The 17,786-nt window shown below is 46.4% G+C and overlaps 1 protein-coding gene and 1 long non-coding RNA gene across 2 annotated transcripts in view; one reads left to right on the top strand and one right to left on the bottom strand.

The window, feature by feature from the left end:
• TRIO (trio Rho guanine nucleotide exchange factor) overlaps positions 1-17,786 on the top strand; it is a 2,940,676-nt gene that overhangs the window by 1,786,322 nt on the left and 1,136,568 nt on the right.
• Positions 5,176-17,786, bottom strand: part of LOC138641341 (uncharacterized) — a 32,878-nt gene continuing 20,267 nt past the window's right edge. The window contains exon 3 of the long non-coding RNA XR_011313777.1: positions 5,176-5,564. This is a non-coding gene — a long non-coding RNA (uncharacterized lncRNA). The remainder of the gene's footprint in view (positions 5,565-17,786) is intronic.

Here is a 17,786-nt window from a genome sequence, read left to right as displayed (position 1 = left end):
AAGAAGGTTTGCACACAAAATCCCACGATACATGGACCCATTCATTCTTTCATGTACATGGATCAGTCGTCCTGGTCCCTTTGCAGAGAAACAACCCCAAAGCATGATGTTGCCACCCCCATGCTTCACAGTAGGTATGGTGTTCTTTGGATGCAACTCAGCATTCTTTCTCCTTCAAACACTATGAGTTTTGTTTCCTCCATACTGTTCTACTTTGGTTTCATCTGACCATATGACATTCTCCCAATACTCTTCTGGATATTCCAAATACTCCCTAGCAAACTTCATATGGGCCCGGACTTGTACTGGCTTAAGCAGGGGACACGTCTGGCACTGCAGGATCTGGCAGCGTAGTGTGTTACTGATGGTAGCCTTTCTTACGGTGGTCCCAGCTCTATGCAGGTCAATCACTTGGTACCCCCGTGTAGTTCTGGATTTTTTGCTCATTGTTCTTATGATCAATTTGACCCCACGAGGTGAGCTCTTGCGTGGAGCCCCAGATCGCAGGAGATTATCAGTGTTCTTGTATGGCTTCCATTATTATTGCTTCCACAGTTGATTTCATCACACCAATCTGCTTGCCTATTGCAGATTGATTCTTCCCAGCCTGGTGCAGGACTACAATTTTGTTTCTGGTGTCCTTCGACAGCTCTTTGGTCTTCACCATAGTGGAGTTTGGATTGTGACTATTTGAGGTTGTGAACAGGTGTCTTTTATACTGATAACAAGTTCAAACAGGTGCCATTACTAAAGGTAATGAGTGGAGGACAGAGGAGCCTCTTACAGAAGAAGTTACAGGTCTGTGAGAGCCAGAAATCTTTCATGTTTTTTAAGTGACCAAATACTTATTTTCCACTATTATTTGCATAATGTCAGGTCACCGTAGCCGCCACCGCCGCTTCCTGAGCCCTGTCATACTTACCTTTCATCAGCGTCCCGGCGCGCTCCCGCAGCTGCTGTTCCCTGCTTGGCACCGCCTCCTCCTCAGCGCTCGCAGCCGGCCTCTGCTTCACATCGGGTGCACACGCGCTGGGTTCAGCGCTGTGCGCGCACGCTTCTGAGCTCGGTCCTTGTCTCTCTTGCCTGCCCTCTCTATCTCCCCGGAGGACTCCAACCCGGAAGTACTGCACTGCACTGCCCTTATTAGGCAGCCTCTTCCTCTTCGCCATGCCTGATGCTCATTTGTGATCCACAAGTGAATCTGGCTCCACATCTCTCCTTCTTTTTCGCCGCTCACTTCCCATTGCTGTATTCTTTAGCTAATCCTGGTCTTCTCCTTTGTTCCCTCCTAGTGCCTGCCTTCCGATGTCCTCCATCCTGTCCGTGTTCCAGTGTCCTTGCCTGCCTGCCTCAGTCCTCCATATTGTCCGTGCTCCAGTCTCCAGCCTGTCTGCCCGTGTCCTCCGTCCAGTCCCTGCTCCCGCGTCTTGCCTTCCTGCTCGTCCTCTCCGTACAGTCCGTATTCCCACGCTTTCCCTGTTTCTGTCTCCTCGTTAGTCCTTACTGATCCCAATTAGTTGCCTTCTTGTCCGTCCTTCCTTACCAGCTGTCGTGGCGATAGTCTCCCTCGGGTCTGCCCCAAACGCTCCCTGTATAGGGGGTGGTGCACTTGGTCAGCTCGCTCTTAGGTTCGTTGTCACAGTCCAGTGGGTCCACCCTATAGTCTCCACAGTTAATCCTCACCCATAATAAACTTTGCCAAATCAGACAAGGTGATTTTCTGGATTCGTTTTCTCATTTTGACTCTGATAGTTGTGGTCTACCTATGATGTTAATTACAGGTCTCTCACATCTTTTTAAGTGGGAGAACTTGCACAATTGGTGGCTGACTAAATACTTTTTTCCCCACTGTGTGCCCCAGACCAGTGTATCTAATCCCCATCCTGCGTGATATGCCCCAGACCAGTGTATCTAGTCCCCATCCTGCTTCAAACGCCCCAGAAGTATGTATCTACTCCCCATCCTGCGTGATACGCCCCTGACCAGTTTATCTAATCCCTATCCTGCATCATACGCCTCAGACCCGTGTGTCTAATCCCCATACTACGTCATATGCACCAGACCAGTGTATCTAATGCCCATCCTGTGCGATACTTCCCAGACTAGTGTATCTGTTCCCATCCTTTGTTGATACACTCCAGAACCATGTATCTAATCCCCATCATGTGTGATACACCACAGAGTTACCGTATATACTCTAGTATAAGCCGACCCGAGTATAAGCCGACCCCCCCTAATTTTGCCACAAAAAACTGGGAAAACTTAATGACTCGAGTATACGCCTAGGGTGGAAAATGCTATAAAGGCACAGATGATTGGCCTCGGGGAGACCAAAACATCCAACACCGCGGAGACACCGTCACGTGTTTCTCAACGCAGTGATTCCAGAACACTGCCCCCATCCCTTATGGGAAATATGCAGATGCATGTAAAGAAGCTGCGGAGACACCATCACGTGTTTCTCGACGCAAGCTTTCCCCGGGAAGGAACAACCACGGGAAGGGCAGCATCCTATGAAGGAAAGCCACCTATGCCAAGCATGGTATCCATCCACAGACAGCTGTTTCGGGGTTTTTGCCCCTCATCAGTGTGGAGTAGGAATCTGGCTATTAGGAGCAGTGCCTAGTAAAAAGGCTATAAAGGCACAGATGATTGGCCTCGGGGAGACCAAAACATCCAACACCGCGGAGACACCGTATGTAGGGTGGAAAATGCAGCAGCTACCGGTAAATGTCAAAAGTAAAAATAGATACCAATAAAAGTAAAATTAATTGAGAAATCAGTAGGTTAAGTGTTTTTGAATATCCATATCCATATTGAATCAGGAGCCCCATTAAATGCTCCATATTAAAATATGCCCCATATAATACTGCATAAAGGGTAATAAGGGCCTCATAAGATGCTCCATAGACACATTTGCCCAATATAATGCTGCACAAACGTTATGGCCCCATAAGATGCTCCAAACAGTCACTTGCCCCTTATAGTGCTGCACAATCGTTATGGCCCCATAAGATGCTCCATACAGTTACTTGCCCCCTTATAGTGCTGCACAATCGTTATGGCCCCATAAGATGATCCATACAGTCACTTGCCCCTTATAGTGCTGCACAATCGTTATGGCCCCATAAGATGCTCCATACAGTCACTTGCCCCCTTATAGTGCTGCACAAGCGTTATGGCCCCATAACATGCTCCATACAGTCACTTGCCCCCTTATAATGCTGCACAATCGCTATGGCCCCATAAGATGATCCATACAGTCACTTGCCCCTTATAGTGCTGCACAAACGTTATGGCCCCATAAGATGCTGCATACAGTCACTTGCCCCATTATAGGGCTGCACAATCGTCATGGCCCCATAAGATGCTCCATACAGTCACTTGCCCCCTTATAGTGCTGCACAAGCGTTTTGGCCCCATAACATGCTCCATACAGTAACTTGCCCCTTATAGTGGTGCACAAGCGTTATGGCCCCATAAGATGCTCCATACAGTCACTTGCTCCCTTATAGTGCTGCACAATCGTTGTGGCCCCATAAGATGATCCATACAGTCACTTGCCCCATATGCTGTGGCTGCGATAAAAAAAAATCACACACTCACCTCTCCGTCGCTCAGGACCCCGACACTTTCACCTGCTCCTCGTTTAGGTGCGGCTCCGTCTAGCATTGACATTCAGCAGAGGGCGCGCACTGACCATGTCATCACACCCTCTGACCTGAGCGTCACTGCCAGAGGACGCTGATGACGGAGCCGCACCAAAACGAGGAGAGGTAAATATCGCGCAGCGCTGCGCTCCCCCTCCCCGTATACTTACCTGCTCCTGGCGCGGTGCACTCCCTGCTTCTCCCGGCGCTGCATATTCTTCCTGAACTGAGCGGTCACCGTTACCGCTCATTACAGTAATGAATATGCGGCTCCACCCCTATGGGGGGTAGAGCCGCATATTCATTACTGTAATGAGCGGTACCATGTGACCGCTCAGTACAGGAAGAATCTGCAGCGCTGGAAGAAGCAGGGACGTGTAGGGACCGTGCCAGGAGTAGGTAAGTATAATTAGATAGCCCCCGCTGCCCCTCACCTGCCGACCCCCAGGTATGACTCGAGTATAAGCCGAGAGGGGGACTTTCAGCCCAAAAAAATGGGCTGAAAATCTCGGCTTATACTCGAGTTTGTATCCAGTCCACATACTGCATGATATGCCCCAGATCGGTGTATCTAATCCCTATTCTGTGTCATCTGCCCCAGACCAGTGTATCTAATTCCCATCCTGTGTGATACACCCCAGAACCATGAAAAAAATGGGGTCACCATATATATATATTTAGCAGCAGGCTACAAAGCCCTAAGCCCTGCCTAAATAATATATTCAGCCACTCTCCTTGCTCCTGCAACTGTTCCTCCCTAGTCTACATGAAGAATGTAGCTGATACAAACATCAAAACACCAGTTAGGGCTCATACTTATTTGTAAGAAAAACAGACGAGTGCAATCAGATAAAAAATTGGTTTGCACACTGACCAAAAATACTGACTAAATAACGTGTGAACAAGGTCTAAAGGAGACAAATGTGGTGCTGCAGAAGAAGTAGGCTGTGTATATGATACGCTTTATTGCAATTACTGCAATTTCTCTCGGGATCAAGTGTTTCCAATTGTATATGGAAGAGGAGTGTAATTTGCTGCTGGAGGAGGCAACTATAAAGGTGAAAATCTGTGCTGCAAAAATGCTGTGTATAAAGGAGGAGAGTGAGGTGCAGGTGGAGGCTGTGTAAAAAGAAGGAGCATGAGGTGCAGGAGGAATAAGGCCCCTTGATTGCTGTCGTTAAAAGTCATATTGGCAGTCGTTAAAGGTTAATATTGTGTTTAAGAAAACCTTTTGCTTAGACAAAATGGTGCCGGTTATGTTCCGTGTACCAGTGTGGGAGCGTTGCTATGTTCAACAGCAACAATTTCTTTGTCTTGTGCACATTCCCACACTGGTCCTCGGAACACAGTGGGCTGCGCATGTGCAGATTGAGAACATTGCTTGCCAATAGATGCTATTGCACATGCACCAGCACCGTTTTGTGTAAGCCAATTTTTCCTTTTCTGAAGGCCACAATATTAAATGTGGAGGCTCAGTATTTAAAATAAAAGCACATCACTGAAGGTTAAGTGACCTGTCGTTAAAGTCCAGAATCATCATGATGAAGCTAGAGCACCAAAAAAGATCTGCATACCGGCATGCCCTGGAGCACCAGCATCTCATTAACTTAAAACTTCAAACACAGATTAAAAAAAGAAACATACGATGAATTTCTCGAACCCAGGTATCTTTTAATTGGTATAACAGCGCCAACCTAACAATGTCTGTAGTTTAGTTAGCAAATTTGATTTGCATTTTTATTTTAAACGCCTCCAGTTTCCAGTTCAACTGGCATGTGCAATGTCCATTAACAAGGCTCAGGGACATTCCTTGAAAGTAGTATGTATCGATTGCAATCTCCATGCTTTTCTCATGGTCAACTTTACGTGCCCTGTTCAAGAGTTGGAACTGCCAAAAATCTGTTCATCTTTGCACTGGAAAGACAAACCAAAAATGTTGTTTATCAAAAAGCTCTTGAATGAGTTAAAAATAAAATAATATCAATACTTGGATAATCATTTAGTTAATTTGTGTTGCAAATCTGTAGTGTTGAATATATTGTGTGAAATGTTTTTATGTGCAATATAATCATTATAATTTGTTATAACTAACCACAGTTAGTTACTATGCCCTGGCAACATCGGGCTCTTCAGCTAGTGTTTATACAGCTCTGGCAAAAATTAAGAGACCACCACATCAAAACCCAGTCATGGGCAGCCCAATCTCCAGACCTGAATCCCATTGAAAACCTCTGTAATGTAATCACAAGGATGATGGATAGTCATAAGCCATCAAACAAAGAAGAACTACTTAAATGTTTGTGCCAGAAGCAGTGTGAAAGACTGGTGGAAAGCATGCCAAGACGCATGAAAGCTGTGATTAAAAATCAAGGTTTTTCCACAAAATATTAATTTCTGAACTCTTCCTTAGTTAAAACATTAGTATTGTTGTTTCTAAATGATTAGGATCTTGTTTTCTTTGCATTATTTGAGGTCTGAAAGCTCTGGGTTTTTTTTGTTTTGTTTTTTAAGGCCGGCGTCACACTCAGCATATAAAAATACGGTCCGCAATATACGTCCGTAATACGCAGAAAAGTCCCCAAAATAGTGGTCCGTATCTCCTTCATAGGCAGGGTGTGTCAGCGTATTTTGCGCATGGCATCCTCCGTATGTAAACCATATGGCATCCGTACTGCGAGATTTTCTCGCAGGCTTGCAAAACCGACATACGGATATACAAGGGATCCATGTGCTCAAAAAATAATAAAAACATATGTACTGTCTATATATATATATATATATATATATATAATATGTTAGTGAGACACACATATATATATATATATATATATTAATATTTCATCCAGCGCGAGATAGCTTAAAAGCCGGTAATTCAATTGCCAGCTTTTGCTATCTCCTTCCCAAACCCGACATGATATGTGGCATGGTTTACTGTTGTGAATTCTGCTTTTGGGTTCCCTCCAGTGGTTGTAGTTGGTAATGCAGTTGTCCCTGAGTGGCAGTCATGGTCAGGTGTATCTGCTGATTGCAGTTCTGACTGGGGTATTTAGATGTGCAGGATTCATTAGTCCTTGCCAGTTGTCCATGGTTCAGGGAGGTTTTGGATCTTTGTCTGGTTCCTCCTGCCTTGCTGCCAATTCAGCAAAGATAAGTGTTTGGGTTATTTTCTGTGGCACACATGCTGTGTGCTTAATAATTTTGTTCTATTCATTTGTTTTCTTTTGTCCAGCTTAGATTGTGTCAGTGTTTTCTCAGTCTTTTTGGATTCTCAGGAGTTGCAGATATACGCTCCACATCTTTAGTTAGATGGTGGAATTTTTTGTATCATCTGCTGTGGATATTTTTTGGAAGGGTTTTAATACTGACCGCTTAGTATTCTGTCCTATCCTTTCCTATTTAGCTAGAAGTGGCCTCTTTTGCTAAATCCTGTTTCCTGCCTGCGTGTGTCTTTCCTCTACTACTCACAGTCAATATTTGTGGGAGGCTGCCTATCCTTTGGGGTTCTGCTCTGAGGCAAGGTAGATTTCCTACTTCCATCTATAGGGGTATTTAGTCCTCCGGCTGTGTCGAGGTGTCTAGGATTTGTTAGGCACACCCCACGGCTACTTCTAGTTGCGGTGTTAAGTTCAGGATTTGCGGTCAGTACAGTTTCCACTAACTCCAGAGAAAGTTCCATGCGGCTCCAAGGCCACCAGATCATAACAGTACAACTGGCCAATAGTGAGTTAAATGCATCTCAGAAGAAGGGAAGAAAGGTGTTGAGCCATTTTTTTCTGCACTCTGCTTTGTCTTCTCTTCCCCCTTTTACTCTGGGTGGCTGAAGAGTCTTGTGCTAGCATGGATGTTCAGGAATTAGCTTCTCGTGTGGACCAGCTTGCTGCTAGGGTACAGGGTATTTCTGATTATATTGTTCCGACTCCTGTTTTAGAGCCGAAGATTCCTACTCCTGATTTGTTTTTTGGTGACAGGTCCAAATTTTTGAGTCTTAAAAACAACTGTAAACTGTTTTTTGCTCTGAGACCTCGATCCTCCGGTGATTCCATTCAGCAGGTTAAAATCGTCATCTCCCTGCTGCGTGGCGATGCACAGGATTGGGCATTTTCCCTGGAATCTGGGAATCCGGCTTTGCTTAATGTAGACTCCTTTTTTCAGGCTTTAGGATTATATGATGAACCTAATTCTGTGGATCAAGCGGAGAAGACCTTTTTGGCCCTGTCTCAGGGTAAAGAGACGGCAGGATTGTATTGTCAGAAATTTAGAAAGTGGTCTGTGTTGACTAAATGGAATGATGATGCTTTGGCGGCAATTTTCAGAAAGGGTCTTTCTGAATCAGTTAAAGATGTTATGGTGGGGTTTCCCACGCTTTTCGGTCTGAGTGATTCTATGTCTCTGGCCATTCAGATTGACCGGCGCTTGCGGGAGCGCAGAACTGTGCGCGCTGTGGCGTTGTCCTCAGAGCAAATTCCTGAGTCAATGCAGTGTGATAGGATTCTGTCTAGAACAGAACGACAAGGTTTCAGACATCAGAATAGGTTGTGTTTTTATTGTGGCGACGCTTCTCATTTCATTTCTGTCTGCCCTAAGCGGACAAAGAGGATCGCCAGTTCATTTACCATCAGTACTGTACAACCTAAATTTCTGTTATCTGTGTCCTTGATCTGCTCATTGTCATCATTTTCTGTCATGGCGTTTGTGGATTCAGGCGCCACCTTGAACTTAATGGACTTTGAGTTTGCCAGGCGTTGTGGTTTTCCATTGCAGCCTTTGCAGAACTCTATTCCTTTAAGGGGCATTGATGCTACACCTCTGGCTAAAAATAAGCCCCAGTTTTGGACACGGGTGACCAAGCGCATGGCGCCAGCCCATCAGGAAGATTGTCGATTTCTGGTGTTGCATAATTTGCATGATGCTATCGTGCTGGGTTTTCCGTGGTTGCAGGTACATAATCCTGTGTTGGACTGGAAGTCTATGTCTGTGACTAGTTGGGGTTGTCAGGGGATTCATAATGATGTTCCTTTGATGTCAATCTCCTCTTCTTCCTCTTCTGAAATTCCTAAGTTTTTGTCTGATTTTCAGGATGTATTCGATGAGCCCAAGTCCAGTTCCCTTCCACGGCACAGGGACTGTGATTGTGCTATTGATTTGATTCCAGGCTGTAAGTTTCCTAAGGGCCGACTTTTCAACCTGTCTGTGCCTGAACATACCGCCATGCGGAATTATATTAAGGAGTCTTTGGCGAAAGGGCATATTTGGCCATCTTCTTCACCATTGGGAGCGGGATTTTTTTTTGTTGCTAAGAAGGATGGCTGTTGTGAATTCTGCTCTTGGGCTCCCTCCGGTGGTTATGAGTGGTAGTGCTGCTGTCTTTGGATCGCAGCATTTATCAGGTGTGTCAACTTTTGGCAATTTGTACTGGGCTATTTAGTCTTGCTTTATCCTTTAGTCAGTGCTAGTTGTCCATTGTTTTTGGAGGATTCACATCCATACCTGGTCTCTCCTGTTTGCTGTTCATTTCAAAAAAGATAAGTTCTTGCTTTGTTTTTGCTGTCCACAGGCTGTGGACCTTATAGTTCTGTGCATTTTCATGTTTTGTCTTGTCCAGCTTTGTCTGTGAAGGATTTTTTTGCAGCCAAGCTGTTTCTCTGGAGATGCAGATTTACCCTCCATGTCTTTAGTCAGATGTGGAGATTTGTATTTTCTGTGGTGGATATTTTCTAGTGTTTTAATACTGACCGCATAGTACTCTGTCCTATTCTTTCTTTTTAGCTAGTATGGCCTCGTTTTGCTAATCCTGATTTCAGTCTGCGTATGTCATTTCCCTCTCCTCTCACAGTCAATATTTGTGGGGTGCTGTCTATCCTTTGGGGATTTTCTCTGAGGCAAGATAGTTTTCTGTTTCTATCTTTAGGGGAAGTTAGTCCTCCGGCTGTGTCGAGATGTCTAGGAAGTGTTAGGTACATTCCACGGCTACTTCTAGTTGCGGTGTTAAGTTCAAGGTCTGCGGTCAGTACAGGTACCACCTTCTCCATAGTACGTCTCATGCTGCTCCTAGGCCACCAGTTCATAACAGATGGCTCCTTGAGACCCTGTATAGATTATCGCCTCTTGAATAAGATCACGGTCAAGTTTCAATACCCTTTACCTTTGCTTTCTGATTTGTTTGCTAGGATTAAGGGGGCTAGTTGGTTTACTAAGATTGACCTTCGGGGGGCATATAATCTTGTTCGTATTAAGCAGGTTGATGAATGTAAACCTACGTTTAATACGCCCGAAGGTCATTTTGAATATCTTGTGATGCCATTCGGGCTCACTAATGCTCCATCTGTTTTTCAGTCCTTCATGCATGATATCTTCCGGACTTATCTTGATAAATTCTTGATTGTATATTTGGAAGATATTTTGATTTTTTCTGATGATTGGGAGTCTCATGTGGAACAGGTCAGGATGGTATTTCAGATCCTTTGTGACAATGCTTTGTTTGTGAAGGGGTCTAAGTGTCTCTTTGGGGTGCAGAAGGTTTCTTTTTTGGGCTTCATTTTTTCTCCCTCATCTATGGAGATGGATCCGGTTAAGGTTCAGGCCATTCATTATTGGATTCAACCCACATCCGTGAAGAGCCTTCAGAAATTTTGGGGTTTTGCAAATTTTTATCTCCGTTGCATTGCTAACTTCTCTAGCGTGGTTAAACCCTTGACCGATTTGACGAAGAAAGGCGCTGATGTGGCGAATTGGTCCTCTGCGGCTGTCTCTGCCTTTCAGGAGCTTAAATGCCGATTTTCTTCTGCTCCGGTGTTGCGCCAACTGGATGTTTCTCTACCGTTTCAGGTTGAGATTGACGCTTCTGAGATTGGGGCAGGGGCCGTTTTGTCTCAGAGGGATTCTGTTGGTTCCTTGATGAAACCGTGTGCCTTCTTTTCCCGTAAGTTTTCGCCTGCTGAACGCAATTATGATGTCGGCAATCGGGAGTTGTTGGCTATGAAGTGGGCATTTGAGGAGTGGCGACATTGGCTTGAGGGAGCTAAGCACCGTATTGTGGTCTTGACCGATCATAAGAATCTGATTTACCTCGAGTCTGCCAAACGGCTGAAGCCTAGACAGGCTCGATGGTCTTTGTATTTTTCCCGTTTTGATTTCGTGGTTTCGTATCTTCCGGGTTCTAAGAGTATTACAGCTGATGCCCTCTCTAGAAGTTTTTTGCCTGATTCTCCTGAGGTCCTTGAACCGGTCGGCATTCTGAAAGAAGGGGTGGTCCTTTCTGCCATTTCCCCTGATTTACGACGGGTTCTTCAGGAATTTCAGGCTGGCAGACCTGACCGCTGTCCAGTGGGGAAACTGTTTGTTCCTGACAGATGGACTAGTAGAGTGATTTCTGAGGTTCACTGTTCTGTGTTGGCTGGTCATCCTGGTATTTTTGGTACCAGAGATTTGGTTGGTAGATCCTTTTGGTGGCCTTCTTTGTCACGTGATGTGCGTTCTTTTGTGCAGTCCTGTGGGACTTGTGCATGGGCCAAGCCTTGCTGTTCCCGTGCTAGTGGGTTGCTTTTGCCATTGCCAGTCCCTGAGAGGCCCTGGACGCATATTTCTATGGATTTTATTTCTGATCTTCTGGTTTCCCAGAAGATGTCTGTTATCTGGGTTGTTTGTGACCGGTTCTCTAAGATGGTTCATTTGGTGCCTTTGCCTAAATTGCCTTCCTCTTCAGATTTGGTTCCATTGTTTTTTCAGCATGTAGTTCGTTTGCATGGTATTCCAGAGAATATTGTGTCCGACAGAGGTTCCCAGTTTGTTTCTAGGTTTTGGCAGGCCTTTTGTGCTAGGCTATGCATTGATTTGTCTTTTTCTTCTGCATTTCATCCTCAGACAAATGGCCAGACCGAGCGAACTAATCAGACTTTGGAGACTTATTTGAGATGCTTTGTGTCTGCTGATCAGGATGATTGGGTAGCCTTCTTGCCATTGGCCGAGTTTGCCCGTAATAATCGGGCTAGTTCGGCTACTTTGGTTTCGCCTTTCTTTTGTAATTTTGGTTTTCATCATCGTTTTTCTTCTGGGCAGGTTGAGCCTTCTGACTGTCCTGGTGTGGATTCTGTGGTTGACAGGTTGCAGCAGATTTGGGCTCATGTGGTGGACAATTTGGTGTTGTCTCAGGAGGAGGCTCAACGTTTTGCTAACCGTCGTCGGTGTGTTGGTTCCCGGCTTCGGGTTGGGAATCTGGTCTGGTTGTCTTCCCGTCATGTTCCTATGAAGGTTTCTTCCCCTAAGTTTAAGCCTCGGTTTATTGGTCCTTATAGGATTTCTGAGATTATTAATCCGGTGTCTTTTCGATTGGCGCTTCCAACCTCTTTTGCTATCGATAATGTCTTCCATAGATCTTTATTGCGGAAATATGTGGTGCCCGTTGTTCCCTCTGTTGATCCTCCGGCCCCTGTGTTGGTTGATGGAGAGTTGGAATATGTGGTTGAGAAGATTTTGGATTCTCTTTTTTCGAGGCGGAGGCTTCAGTACCTTGTCAAATGGAAGGGTTATGGCCAGGAGGATAATTCTTGGGTTTTTGCCTCTGATGTCCATGCTGCTGATTTGGTTCGTGCCTTTCATCTGGCTCGTCCTGATCGTCCTGAGATCTCTGGTGAGGGTTCGGTGACCCCTCCTCAAGGGGAGGGTACTGTTGTGAATTCTGCTTTTGGGTTCCCTCCAGTGGTTGTAGGTGGTAATGCAGTTGTCCCTGAGTGGCAGTCATGGTCAGGTGTATCTGCTGATTGCAGTTCTGACTGGGGTATTTAGGTGTGCAGGATTCATTAGTCCTTGCCAGTTGTCCATGGTTCAGGGAGGTTTTGGATCTTTGTCTGGTTCCTCCTGCCTTGCTGCCAAATCAGCAAAGATAAGTGTTTTGTTTTTTTTCTGTGGCACACATGCTGTGTGCTTAATAATGTTGTTCTATTCATTTGTTTTCTCTTGTCCAGCTTAGATTGTGTCAGTGTTTTCTCAGTCTTTTTGGATTCTCAGGAGTTGCAGATATACGCTCCACATCTTTAGTTAGATGGTGGAATTTTTTGTATCATCTGCTGTGGATATTTTTTGGAAGGGTGTTATTACTGACCGCTTAGTATTCTGTCCTATCCTTTCCTATTTAGCTAGAAGTGGCCTCTTTTGCTAAATCCTGTTTCCTGCCTGCGTGTGTTTTTCCTCTACTACTTACAGTCAATATTTGTGGGGGGCTGCCTATCCTTTGGGGTTCTGCTCTCAGGCAAGGTAGATTTCCTAAATAATAATAATAATAATAATCTTTATTTATATAGCGCCAACATATTCCGCAGCGCTTTACAGTTTAACAGTTTCAAACACAAAAGTCATAAGTAACAACATTAACAATACAATAATTAAAGCAAAATAAGACGACCCTGCTCGTGAGAGCTTACAATCTACAATGAGGTGGGGGAGATACAAAGTACAGGTGTGTATTTACAATGATGTATTTACAATCATGGTCCAGCCATCTTCAGGGGTTGGGGAATAGATGGGGATAGTGAATGGGCTACACACAAACATAACATAACTTTGATTAGTGAACGTGATAGGCCGCTCTGAACAAATGTGTTTTGAGCGAGCGCCTAAAACTATGCAAATTATGGATGGTCCTAATATCTTGGGGTAGAGCATTCCAGAGGATTGGCGCAGCACGGGAGAAGTCTTGGAGTCGGGAGTGGGAGGTACGGATTAGTGCAGAGGTTAGCCGAAAGTCATTTGCAGAGCGCAGTGGTCTGTTAGGCTGATAGACAGAAATGAGGGAGGAGATGTAAGGGGGTGCCGCACTGTGGAGAGCTTTGTGGGTGAGAACAAGTACTTTGAATTGTATCCTGTAATGAATGGGCAGCCAGTGTAACGACTGGCGAAGAGCGGACGCGTCCGAGTAACGATTAGCCAGATGGACGACCCTGGCTGCTGCATTAAGGATGGACTGGAGAGGGGAAAGTCGAGTGAGGGGGAGGCCAATTAATAGAGCGTTACAGTAGTCCAGGCGGGAGTGGATCAGGGCGACCGTGAGGGTTTTAGCTGTCTCCATGGTGAGAAAAGGGCGGATTCTAGAGATGTTCTTTAGGTGTAAGCGGCACGAGCGGGCATCCTCCGGCTGTGTCGAGGTGTCTAGGATTTGTTAGGCACACCCCAGTAAACCATCTCATATTCCCTTTTTTTTGCATATTCCACACTACTAATGTTAGTAGTGTGTATGTACAAAATTTGGGCGCTCTAGCTATTAAATTAAAGGGTTCAATTGAGGAAAAAATTGGCGTGGGCTCCCGTGCAATTTTCTCCGCCAGAGTAGTAAAGCCAGTGACTGATGGCAGATATTAATAGCCTGGAGAGGGTCCACGGTTATTGCCCCCCCTCCCCTGGCTAAAAACATCTGCCCCCAGCCACCCCAGAAAAGGCACATCTGGAAGATGCGCCTATTCTGGCACTTGGCCACTCTCTTCCCATTCCCGTGTAGCGGTGGGATATGGAGTAATGAAGGGTTAATGTCACCTTGCTATTGTAAGGTGACATTAAGCCAGATTAATAATGGAGAGGCATCAATTGTGACACCTATCCATTATTAATCCAATAGTCTGAAATGGTTAAAAAAAACAAAAACACATTATTGATAAGTCTTTTAATGAAATAAAAACACAGGTTGTTTGAATAATTTATTATCCTGGTAATCCACCTGAAGACCCTCGCTCTGTAACGAAGAAAAAATAATAAACCAACAATATACATACCTTCCGATGATCTGTCACGTCCCACGATGTAAATCCATCTGAAGGGGTTAATTTTTTTTACAGGCAGGAGCTCTGCTATAATGCAGCTGTGCTCCTGACTGTAAAACCCCAGCGAATGAATGTAAAGTAGGTCAATGACCTGCAGTTACCTTCATTCGCGGTGATGCGCCCTCTGCTGGTTGTCCTCATATGAACTCGAGCCTGGTAACTTTTCTGATTTTTTTCCCACGCTCGAAAGACATCCAGCAGAGGTCGCATCACCACGAATGAAGGTAACTACATAAAGGTGTGGAGGGCAAACTCTGCTGCCCAGAGCTTCCAGCTTAACTGAATAGATCCATACTGAAAAGCTGGACAAATGAACAAAAACAAAGAAAGAGATGAACAGCTGCCTATCGCAGCTGACATCCGGAACTATGTGCCAGGAGCCCGGCACCTTAACCCCCGGCACACCGCGATCAAACATGATTGCGGTGTGCCGGCGGTATAGGGAAGCATCGCGCAGGGAGGGGCTCCCTGCGGGCTTCCCTGAGACCCCGGAGCAACGCGATGTGATTGTGTTGCTGCAAGGGTTTCTTACCTCCTCCTCCTCCTTGCAGGCCCGGATCCAAGATGGCCATGGCATCCGGGCCCTGCTCAGAGCAGGCGTCGGGAAGCCTCACTGCTCTGTGCACAGCAAAGTGTCAGATCACCGATCTTACACTATAACATGATGCCCCCCCCCTTCACCGGGGCAATGTTATAATGTAAATATATATATATATGTTAGGGGTCGAGTTCCCGCTTCTGCACAGGGGGAATCTCGAGCCACCTCCGCTGCGGTCTCCCATTCTTGTCCAGCCACAGTGGAGTCTGCTCAGCAAAGACGTCGGTCCCAGCGTCTTGCTCATTCTCACTCTGTTCTGAGAGTTACTGCTGCTTCTCCAGTCTCTGCCATTAAAGTCAGTGCTGGTCAGCAGCGAGCGGACTTCTCTGGGACTAAGTCCTTGTCTGCACGTACTGAGCATGTCCAGGGTAAGATCTCCCGTTGGAGATCGAGGGTCATGTGCTCAGGCTCTGCAGCACATTCCATTGGTCCTTTTGGCAGGTCTTGGAAGGGCAAAGGTACTGTAGCCACTTCCTGTGCTGCTGCTATATAAACTGCGCATGACCGCACGACCATGCACTAGTATTGTCTTACAATTGAATACGTGTGTTTGTTGTGAGTGCAAGTCGTTCATTAAATACCCCTACCCTATTGTATGACTGTTCGCGTATGGAGTATGGCTGCTATCTAGCGCCCGACTAATCACTCGTGTCACACACGTATCAGCGTCTATTGCTGTGACCGCCAGTGTGGCGCCACGCGCCAGTAGTGCGCTTCCTGACCCACGTCTGGGTGCTTAGTGGTGCCTGCCAGCACGGCACAGTTCGCACTTTGGTGCTCTAATTATAAGAGTTGCCTAACACACCCTGTTGCAGTGTTGTGTCAGCAAGTGGTCTAATCGGACTTCAATCCTGTGTCTTGGGGTTGTGTTCGCTGACTCCTTGCTTGCACTCTTTAGTGCGGTATTGCGGACCTGTGGTTTTACCGAGTTCGCTTCCACCGCCATATTACGCTGCCATTTACTAGCAGCAGGTTTTTACCTGCACGGTGGACCCCGAACTGCGAACGCATCTATTACATCTTTCTTGGTGCGTTCCGCCAGTCCTAACAGAATACTAGCGCCAGGGTCTGGCTAGTAAATGGCAGACGATCAGCGTTTACAGCGGTACATCCAGCAGCTGGAGGGAAGGTTGGCGGCTCTAGAGCGTTCAACCTCAGCTGTGGATGTCACTGCTGTCGCTGTTCAGGCTGCAAGTGTAGCCGCAGCCAGTTTGTCCGCTGCCACCTCTGCCCCGACTTTATCCTGTCTCCCGCTTCCTGACAAGTTTGCTGGTGACAGTAAACAATGTCGCGGATTCGTAAGCCAGTGCTCCATACACCTTGAGCTCCTGGCGGCGCGTTTCCCTACGGAACGGGCGAAAGTGGGATTTATTTTATCTCTCTTGTCGGGCAGGGCGTTGGAGTGGGCAACGCCACTTTGGGAGCGTGATGACCGTGTGGTACAGAGTGCTCCGCTCTTTCTGGACGCTCTGAAGCAGGTCTTTTTGGGACCCCGTATTACACACGATACCGCGCTCCAGTTATTGACAATCACTCAGGGTTCGTCCGTGGTCAGTCAGTTTGCCATCCAGTTCCGGACTCTAGCCTCGGAGTTAGAGTGGTCGGATAAAGTTCTAATTCCGGTGTTCTGGAGGGGACTGGCAGACCACGTGAAGGACGCCTTAGCCACCAGGGAGATACCCGCCACACTGGAGAAGCTTATTTCTCTATCTACCCGCATCGACCTCCGTTTTCACGAACGAAGGTTAGAGCAGACCCAGTGTAGGCAGAGGTTTAAACTGGCTCCCACCTTCGCCAGACCTCTTGAATCTTCCGTTTTGGCGTCCGACTCCCATGAGCCCATGGAGGTTTCTCGAGCGGGACCTAAATCTCAGGCCGCTCGAGTACCCATGCTTTGTAAAAATTGTCACCAACGAGGACATTACACTAATAAATGTCCACGGCGGTCGGGAAAACGATTGCGTCTAGTAACCTTAGGGGGAGGTTCACTAGACACAGCGGCTTTTTCCTCCAAACTGTCCTTTAAAGGGACAATCCTGTTTGACTCATCCACTCTACCAGTCGAGCTTTGTGTGGATTCAGGAGCAGAGGGAAATTTCATGTCCTCTGCTTTTGCTCTGCGCCACGCTGTACCACTTGTTATGCTCACCAAACCTGTAACTGTTAGAGTTGTGAATGGGTCGACACTTCCACAACAAATCACACACCAGACTGTTCCATTCTCGTTGTCCATGTCCCCTTCCCACCAGGAGATTATTTCCCTTCTAGTCCTACCCGAGGGAATGGATGAGATTTTACTGGGAATACCCTGGCTCCGTTACCACTCCCCACATATTGAGTGGTCCTCTGGGAGAATATTGGGTTGGAGTAAGTCTTGTATGGGCAGGTGTGTGAGTGAATGTGTACAGGTCTCTACTACCGAGGTACCCGCAGACCTTTCATCTCTTCCAAGGTACTATTGGTGCTATGCAGATGTATTCTCTAAAAAGGCAGCAGAGACTCTACCGCCTCATCGCCCCTATGACTGTCCTATTGACCTCTTGCCTGGAGCTGAACCTCCTCGGGGAAGGGTATATCCCCTCTCTCTCCCTGAGACGGAGGCTATGTCTCAATACATCCAGGAGAATTTGGCAAGAGGATTCATTAGGAAGTCGGTGTCTCCTGCAGGGGCGGGATTCTTCTTCGTACAGAAGAAGAACGGGGAATTACGTCCTTGCATTGATTACAGGGGTC

The sequence above is a fragment of the Ranitomeya imitator genome, chromosome 6, assembly GCF_032444005.1.
Source record: "Ranitomeya imitator isolate aRanImi1 chromosome 6, aRanImi1.pri, whole genome shotgun sequence".
NCBI classification, from domain to species: domain Eukaryota; kingdom Metazoa; phylum Chordata; class Amphibia; order Anura; family Dendrobatidae; genus Ranitomeya; species Ranitomeya imitator.
This window is presented reverse-complemented; position numbering and strand designations above follow the sequence as displayed.